An 8,261-nucleotide genomic window follows, 5' to 3' on the forward strand; every position below is an offset into this window, starting at 1 on the left:
ATTGGATATGGTTATTTTCCCAATGTTTGAGGGGATTTTCTCCAAAATATTCTAATTTATCTAATTTATCAATAATCTTTTGGAGATATAATTTATCTTTATGGTTAATATTAAATATTTCTAAATAAAGCTTTTTGGTGTCTAAAAAAGAATATTCAATATCTAACATAAGTTCTATCCAATCATCAATGTCTTCTTCTTCACTCATAAGGTCCTCCTGCAATTCTTGTAAACTACGTTGTAGTTGTGAGTTTGGCAATATGTTTTCTTGTTGAATATTAACTTCTATAAGATTTTCTTCTGTAGAGTTTGGATCTAAGTTTTCTGGAGTAAAGGAATTAATTTCTTTGTAACATAAGAATTTATTATCTAGTTTAATTATATATTTATCTATTTGTTCTTTTGCTTCTATTATGATGGGATGTTTTTGACTTCGTAGTTCTAATTTATGACAACTACCTAGAATTTTGCATTTACAATTTTCTTTTTTACAATCATGGTTGATGTCTTCTATGGTTATTCGGGATCCACCGCGCTCCGTTGCTTTGTTAGATGTAATAGTGGATGAATAAGTGGTATAAACTAGAATAGTACTACTGTTTTTGTTGAAGTGAAGGAAATCTCTACATATTGTAAGGGAACCATTATTATAAAGAATAAAATTAAGGCCTAAAATAAAATCTACTTTTAGTTTAAGATCTCGGATCCAGGTAAGAGGAAGAGAATAAGTACTAGAGAAAGAAGAACAATTATTATAAAATTGGATTTTGGCTGTATCAATATAGGTATTATAAGGGTTGTTAGTACCATCTAATTGTTGACTAAGAATTTGTTTGTGGTTTCTTGTGGTATTTAGAAGGTACTAGTCTTTTATGAATGATACATTTTGTACAACCAGAGTCTACTAGAGCATCTAAAGTAATTGTATATTTATCTGGGAAAAGTATTTTAGCTCTAACAATGATACTAGTAAATGTTTTATCTTGGTTACATACGTAAGTGGTTTCAGGTTCTTTTGTATCTTTGTTACAAACATAAGAAGTCTCGGGTTCCTCTAAACCAATAGTGATACCATCATAAGAATTTTTTTCTAAAGTATCTATTCTATGTTTTATGAGACCAATTTCTGCTTCACAATTCTAATTTTTTCTGGATAAGATTCTAACTTAGTAGTACTTATTTTATTTTGTAAAGTAGGATCTTCTGGTTGAATTCCTAATGTCTTATGACATGGAATACAGGCTTCACTAAAACATTGAGTACATTTGGCTCTATTTTTCTTGCTAGGATACCATGAGCTTTTGAAGCAAGGGCTACTATCTAATCTGTTTGCCACGACGAAGTATGTGAGCATTCCAAATTAACATCCATTAATTCTAAAAAAGAATTTGTAGGGCAATCTAGGTTTAATTTTTCATCTGAATCAGAAATATCTTTAGGAATATCATTTATACTAACAATGCTATAGATAGATTTTGTATCTGACATATATTCATCTACTTCTATTAGGTCTTGTTGAACATTTTCTACTAAAGAAGATCTTTTGGAATTAATGTTTTGTCTTTTTTTATAAGTATTAGCAAGATGTTCAGATTGTCCACATATATAGCAGGTAAGCTTATTTTTATATGTTCTTTTAGGATTAAATCTTCTTACATGTCTTTCTTTATTTAAGTACGGTTTAATACTTTTAGATATTCTAATAAAGTATCCTTTTTTATATATTTTCTTATTCTTTCTTGGTTTATCATCTGAATCTTTTAATCCATAAGATCTTTTATCTTTCTTTCTATATTTTATCTTTTTTTCTATCTTACGCTTTTCTGTCTGTATTTCGCCTTTCTTTATATATTTTGTCTTTCTTTTTTATTTCTTCTTTCTTTCTATATTTCACCTTTTCTTTCTACATTTCACTTTTTTCTTTCTATATTTCATCTTATTTTCTATATTTTTTCTTTCTTTTTATATTTAGCTTTTCATTCTATATTTTATCTTTTCCTTATATGTTTCGCCATTTCTCTCTATAATTCATTTTTATTTCTATGTTTCTCCTTTTCTATATATATTTAACCATTTCTTTCTTTTTATATTCTATCTTACTTTCTATATAACGACTTTCTTTCCATTTTCGTCTTTTTTTCCATATTTTGCCTTCCTTTCAAGATTTTTGCCTTTCTTTCTATTTTTTGACTTCTTGCTTTATTTCGTCTTTCTTTCCATATTTTGTCTTTCTTTCTATATTCCAACTTTCTTTCTGTATTTCGTTTTTCTCTCTATATTTTGCCATTTCTTTTTCTATGAAGTTTTTCTTTCTATAGTTTACCTTTTCTATAGTTTACTCTTTCCATATTTCGCCTTTTTTCTATATTTCAACTTTCTTTCTACGTTTCGTCTTTCTTTCTATTTTTGACTTTCTATCTATTTTTTGTCTCTCTTTCTATACTTTGTCTTTATTTCTAGTTTTTGCCTTTCTTTCTCTAATTCAACTTTCATACTATATTTCATCTTTCTTTCTGTATTTCTCCTTTCTTTTCTATATTTCACTTTTCTTTAAATATTTGGCCTTTCTTTCTATAATTCACCTTTCTTTCCATATTTCACCTTTTTTCTCTTTTTTTTTTATTTCTATATTTCCCCTTTCTTTCTATATTTATAAATTTTTCACCTTCTTTTTCTCTATTTCGACTTTCTTGCTATATTTCAATTTTCTTTCTATATTTCCCCTTTCTTTCTATATTTTACCTTTCTTTCTATATATCACCTTTCTTTCTATATTCCATCTTTATTTTGTATTTTGTCTTTCGCTCTATATTTCACTTTTCTTTCTATTTTTCGTCATTCTTTCAATATTTCGTCATTCTTTCTGTATTTCACATTTCTTTATATATTTCATCTTTCTATCATTTCTTCATTCTTTCTATATTTCGGCTTTTCTTTCTATATTTTGTCGTACTTTCTATATTTTGTCTTTCTAATTTTATCTTTACTTTCTATATTTCGTTTCTTTCTATATTTCACCTTTTCTCTATATGTTTCATATTTTCTGTCAATAATTCTTTTTTCTTTGAATATTTCGCCATTCTTTGTATTGTTCGCCTTTTCTTTCTATATAATGCTTTTCGTTCCATATTTTGCCTTTTATTTCTATATTTTTCCTTTATTTCTATACTTCACCCATCTTTCAGTATTTTGTCTTTCTTTCTAAATATTGCCTTTCTTTCTATTTTTCCTTTTTCTTTCCTAATTCCATCTTTCTTTCTGTATTTCTCCTTTCTCTCTTTATTTTGCCTTTTCTTTTTCTATTAAGTCTTTCTTTCAATATTTCACCTTTTTTTTCTATATATTTCACCGTTTCTTTCTGTATGTCTTATTTATTTCTTATTTCATCTTTCTTTATTCATTTAGAATTTCTTTATATATTTCGTCTTTCTTTATATATTTTGTATTTTTTTCTATATTTCGTCTTACTATCTATACATCGTCTTCCTTTCTATATATCGTCTTTCATTCTATTTTTCATCTTTCTTTCTATATTTTGACTTTCTTTCTATATTTTGACTATCTTTCCAGATTTTATCTTTCTTTCTATATTTTATCTTTTTTTTCTATCTTACGCTTTTCTTTCCGTATTTCGCCTTTTTTTACATATTTTGTCTTTCTTTCATTTCTTCTTTCTTTCTATATTTCACCTTTTCTTTCTACATTTCACTTTTTTCTTTCTATACTTCATCTTATTTTCTAAATTTTGTGTTTATTTTTATATTTCTCTTTTCTTTTTATATTTTGCCTTTTCTTTCTATATTTTATCTTTTCCTTATATGTTTCGCCATTTCTTTCTATAATTCCTTTCTCTTTCTATATTTCTTCTTTTCTATATATATTTAATCATTTATTTCTTTCTATATTTTGTCGTTCATTTTATATTCTATCTTACTTTCTATATAACAACTTTCTTTCTATTTTTCGTCTTTTTTTCAATATTTTGCCTTCATTTCAAGATTTCGCGTTTCTTTCTATTTTTTGACTTTCTTGCTACATTTCGTCTTTCTTTCCATATTTTATCTTTTTTTCTATACTTCAACTTTCTTTCTGTATTTCATCTTTCTCTCTATAGTTCGCCATTTCTTTTTCTATTAGGTTTTTCTGTCTATATTTTACCTTTTCTTTTTATATTTCACCTACTCTTTCCATATTTCACCTTTTTTTTCTATATTTCATCTTTCTTTCTACATTTTGCCTTTCTTTCTATATTTCGACTTTTTTTCTATTTTTCGTCTCTCTTTCTGTACTTTGTCTTTATTTCTAGTTTTTGCCTTTCTTTCTCTAATTCAACTTTCATACTATGTTTCGTCTTTCTTTCTGTATTTCTCCTTTCTTTTCTATATTTCACTTTTCTTTAAATATTTGGCCTTTCTTTCTATAATTCGCCTTTCTTTCCATAATTCACCTTCTTTTTCTCTATTTCGACTTTCTTTTTATATTTCACCTTTCTTGTTATATTTCTTTTTTCTTTCTATATTTTTCATTTCTTTCTATATTTCGCCTTTCTTTATATATTTCGCTTTATTTCTATATTTTGCCTTTCTCTCTATATTTCACCTTTCTTTCTATATTTCATCTTTCTTTCTATATTCCATCTTTATTTGGTTTTTTGTCTTTCGTTCTATATTTCGCTTTTCTTTCCATTTTGCGTCTTTCTTTCTATATTTCGTCTTTCTTTCTGTATTTCTAATTTCTTTATATATTTCATCTTTCTTTCATTTCTTCTTTCTTTCTATATATTATTTTTTCTTTCTATATTTCGGCTTTTCTTTTTATATTTCGTCTTACTTTCTTTATTTTGTCTTTCTTTCTAATTTTATCTTTTCTTTCTATATTTCGTTTCTTTCTATATTTCACCCTTTCTCCATATGTTTCATCTTTTCTGTCTATAATTCGTTTTTCTTTTAATATTTCACCATTCTTTATATTATTCGCCTTTTCTTTATATATTTCGCCATTTCTTTCTATATAACGCTTTTCTTTCCACATTTTGGCTTTTCTTTATATATTTTCCCTTTCTTTCTATACTTCACCTATCTTTCAGTATTTTGCCTTTCTTTCTAAATATCGCCTTTCTTTCTATTTTTCCTTTTTCTTTCAATATTTCGCTTTTCTTTCCTAATTCCATCTTTCTTTCTGTATTTCGTCTTTCTCTCTTTACTTTGCCTTTTCTTTTTCTATTAAATCTTTCTTTCTATATTTCACCTTTTTTTCTATATATTTCACTGTTTCTTTCCTTATTTCGTCTTTATTTCTTATTTCATCTTTCTTTCTTCATTTAGAATTTCTTTATATATTTCGTCTTTCTTTCTATATTTTGAATTTCTTTCTATATTTCGTCTTACTTTCTATACATCGTCTTACTTTCTATACATCCTCTTTCTTTCTATATTTCGTCTTTTTTTCTATATTTCGTCTTTCTTTCTATATTTTGACTTTCTTTCCAAATTTTATCTTTCTTTCTATATTTTATCTTTTTTTCTATCTTATGCTTTTTCTTTTTGCATTTCTTTTTTTCTATCTTACGCTTTTCTTTCTATATTCTTTCTTTTTTCCTTTTTGCAAAATTTTGAGACTTTAGGATCTCAATAATTATAGGAGAGGCTCTCTCGGCTTGACAGTGCAACTACAAGGAACATATTTTGCAGTATAATAAGACTACTTGATTTCTTGCACTAGTTCATTTCTTTCCTTGAAATGCCACCTCAGACATAATTGTGAGGGTACTGCCATTCTCACATTGAACACAATTTACTTTCAATAATTTGGGTTCATCAACTTATAAACCATTGCATTATTGATTCTACTTGAAACTATGAACATAAACATGAAGCTAGAGGCCAAAGGCAAAACCCTAAAAGTGACCCATATCCCCAATATGGAATAGAAAATGTCTAGTTTTTTAAAAGGAGGTAGTCTGGTGTAGATCTTCTAATCTCTATTACATCTATGCAAGTGCCAAATAACTTGCATCCAAGGAGAACACTTGGATCAAAATTTAGGACAATGAAGTAATTGATTCTTATTGATGATCAAATCGTTGTCAAAAATAGGTGCAACGCACTATTTGTGGTGAGGCAATTACAAACATAAAGTTTTTCCATTAAACACCTCTATGGAAACATTGCGGCAAGGTTTTGGTGCAACTTATGATCGCATGATGAAGGAAACATGGAAACAAATTTAGGCTCATAACTAGACTTCCCTTAATTTTATCTTCATATTCTCCATGTCATAACTAGACTTCCCTTAACTTTTATCTTAATATTCTTCGTTTGAAACGAGAGAAGAATAACTCATTTGCCTATTTTAATAGCAGTAAAGGTCTTGGTTGTGGCTAGTTGTTTCATATTAGAAGCTAGCACTTAAAATCAATTGATACCTTCTCTTGGACATACATTAATTTGGATATCCATAGAGGATTTAGAGGAAAATGGAAGAGGATAGTATTTCATAAATCTTTGTTTGAAGAAGAGATAATAAGACATGGGAGATAAAAAATAATCGAATTTCAAAAGAAAATTTTATGTACCTCTCAAGTTGAATTTCATTGAAATTGAAAACTTGAAAAAGATTTTTACAAGTGATGAGATTGTTCTCTTTAGAGAAACAAAGATCTTACCATGCCTCACTTAAAAAACCATCGAGGCTTATAGTGGGAGTAGTCCTGGGATTTCCCAGCGACAATCTAGTAGAAAAAAAAACACACACACGCAAAAAAAAATAAAAAATAAATAAATAGGGCGTTCAGGTCTCTTTATACTAGAACAACGCCACCTTTACATGAACCTGCACTAAACTGAACAAAACCACCTCTTCCTCGTGTGTATGAAGTTATATATATATTACCAAACTTGTACAGGATTACTAAACTAGTTCGGTTGTGTTTCGATGTCATTGTGCTATTGTTCAGTGTGTTCCCTATCAGAACAAGATCACTTGAAACAAAAAGAGAGTATACCTTTAAATGATTCCTATTATGAAGAGACTACACTACGAACTTTCCATTTTACCCCTCTAACATTATTTTCTAACTTCTAACTTAAGAAAAAAACCTTTAATACAAACATTATTACCTCTATCATTCCACCCCTCTTAGAAGACCAACATTATCTTCAAGCTTGAAGAATAGTGACACTATTGTAAAGATTCTTCAAGCAGTTCAGAGTCCATCTTTAGGTACCTCTTGTTAAGGTAAAATGTCATATGAGGGTGTGTTAAGGAGATATGGTGCTTCATGAGTTTGAAGGTCAGATCTCGGATTTGCCAGTCATGTGCTAAAACAGTTGCCTTTTGGTCCTTTTGACGTCCAAGGGAGACAAGAATTTGTTCAACCTTGTAGATACAATTAGCTGGGTCATCGTCGGCTTTGTATTTATGAGAATCAAGCCTAGACATCTTTGATTGGCAGAAATTAGAAGGGGAAGGAGATTGGTTAATGAATGGTGGTTATGGTGAGTGTGCAAGGTACATAGGTGGTATGAATGAGGTTTCACTTGTTGCAAGTAGTTAGGGATATGGTTTATAGAGAGAACTAAGTGTGGGTTATCTTGGGAAAAAGGGCGAGAATTAAGGTTAGAGTGTGTGAGTGGGTGTGTGCAGGGATGGTGTGGGGAGGGAGTGTGGTAGAGTGAAGGGGCACTTCATGGGTGAATTGAAAGGTGTGATTTTGTTGGGAAGAAGTACCAATGCTTAAGATGGGTAGAAAATTAGAGGGAATTGGGTCGGTGGCTGGTTGAGAGAGAAGCTTGGCTTGGTGGGAAGGTGAGTTGAGGAGGGTGAGTGGGTTTGGGTGCTGTGGGCAACAAGGGTGGGGGGAGACGGAGAAGAGCCACGGCAACTTGAATCATCAACCTGTAGAAGGGAAGCTCCAGCAATTATTTCCTCCACTAACATTCAAATAATTTATGTTTTCTGGTTCAAGTCTTTAAAATGTGGCAGTTTTATGATCAATAGAGATATCAGTTAGTATTGTCCTTGTCTTTCTAATTTCCATGCAGTGTATTAGTACAGTCTAATAATGGATGACAAAACCAATTCCTAGATGGTTTTTGGCTGAGTTAAGATGCAGTTAATTTGCAGTTAATCTTGGTTCCAAATTCCAATCAACTGAAATTGTTAAAAAGATGGAATGAAAGAACAGAAAAATGGGGGAAATCTTGTTAAATGAAACAAGGAAGAAACAAAGAAAAACTTCATTTGCATTTTGTGAAACAAAA

The sequence above is a fragment of the Aristolochia californica genome, unplaced genomic scaffold (genome assembly GCF_029961685.1).
Source record: "Aristolochia californica isolate CCGP_79_NKW_82.1479 unplaced genomic scaffold, dmAriCali1.0.hap1 SCAF_11, whole genome shotgun sequence".
NCBI classification, from domain to species: domain Eukaryota; kingdom Viridiplantae; phylum Streptophyta; class Magnoliopsida; order Piperales; family Aristolochiaceae; genus Aristolochia; species Aristolochia californica.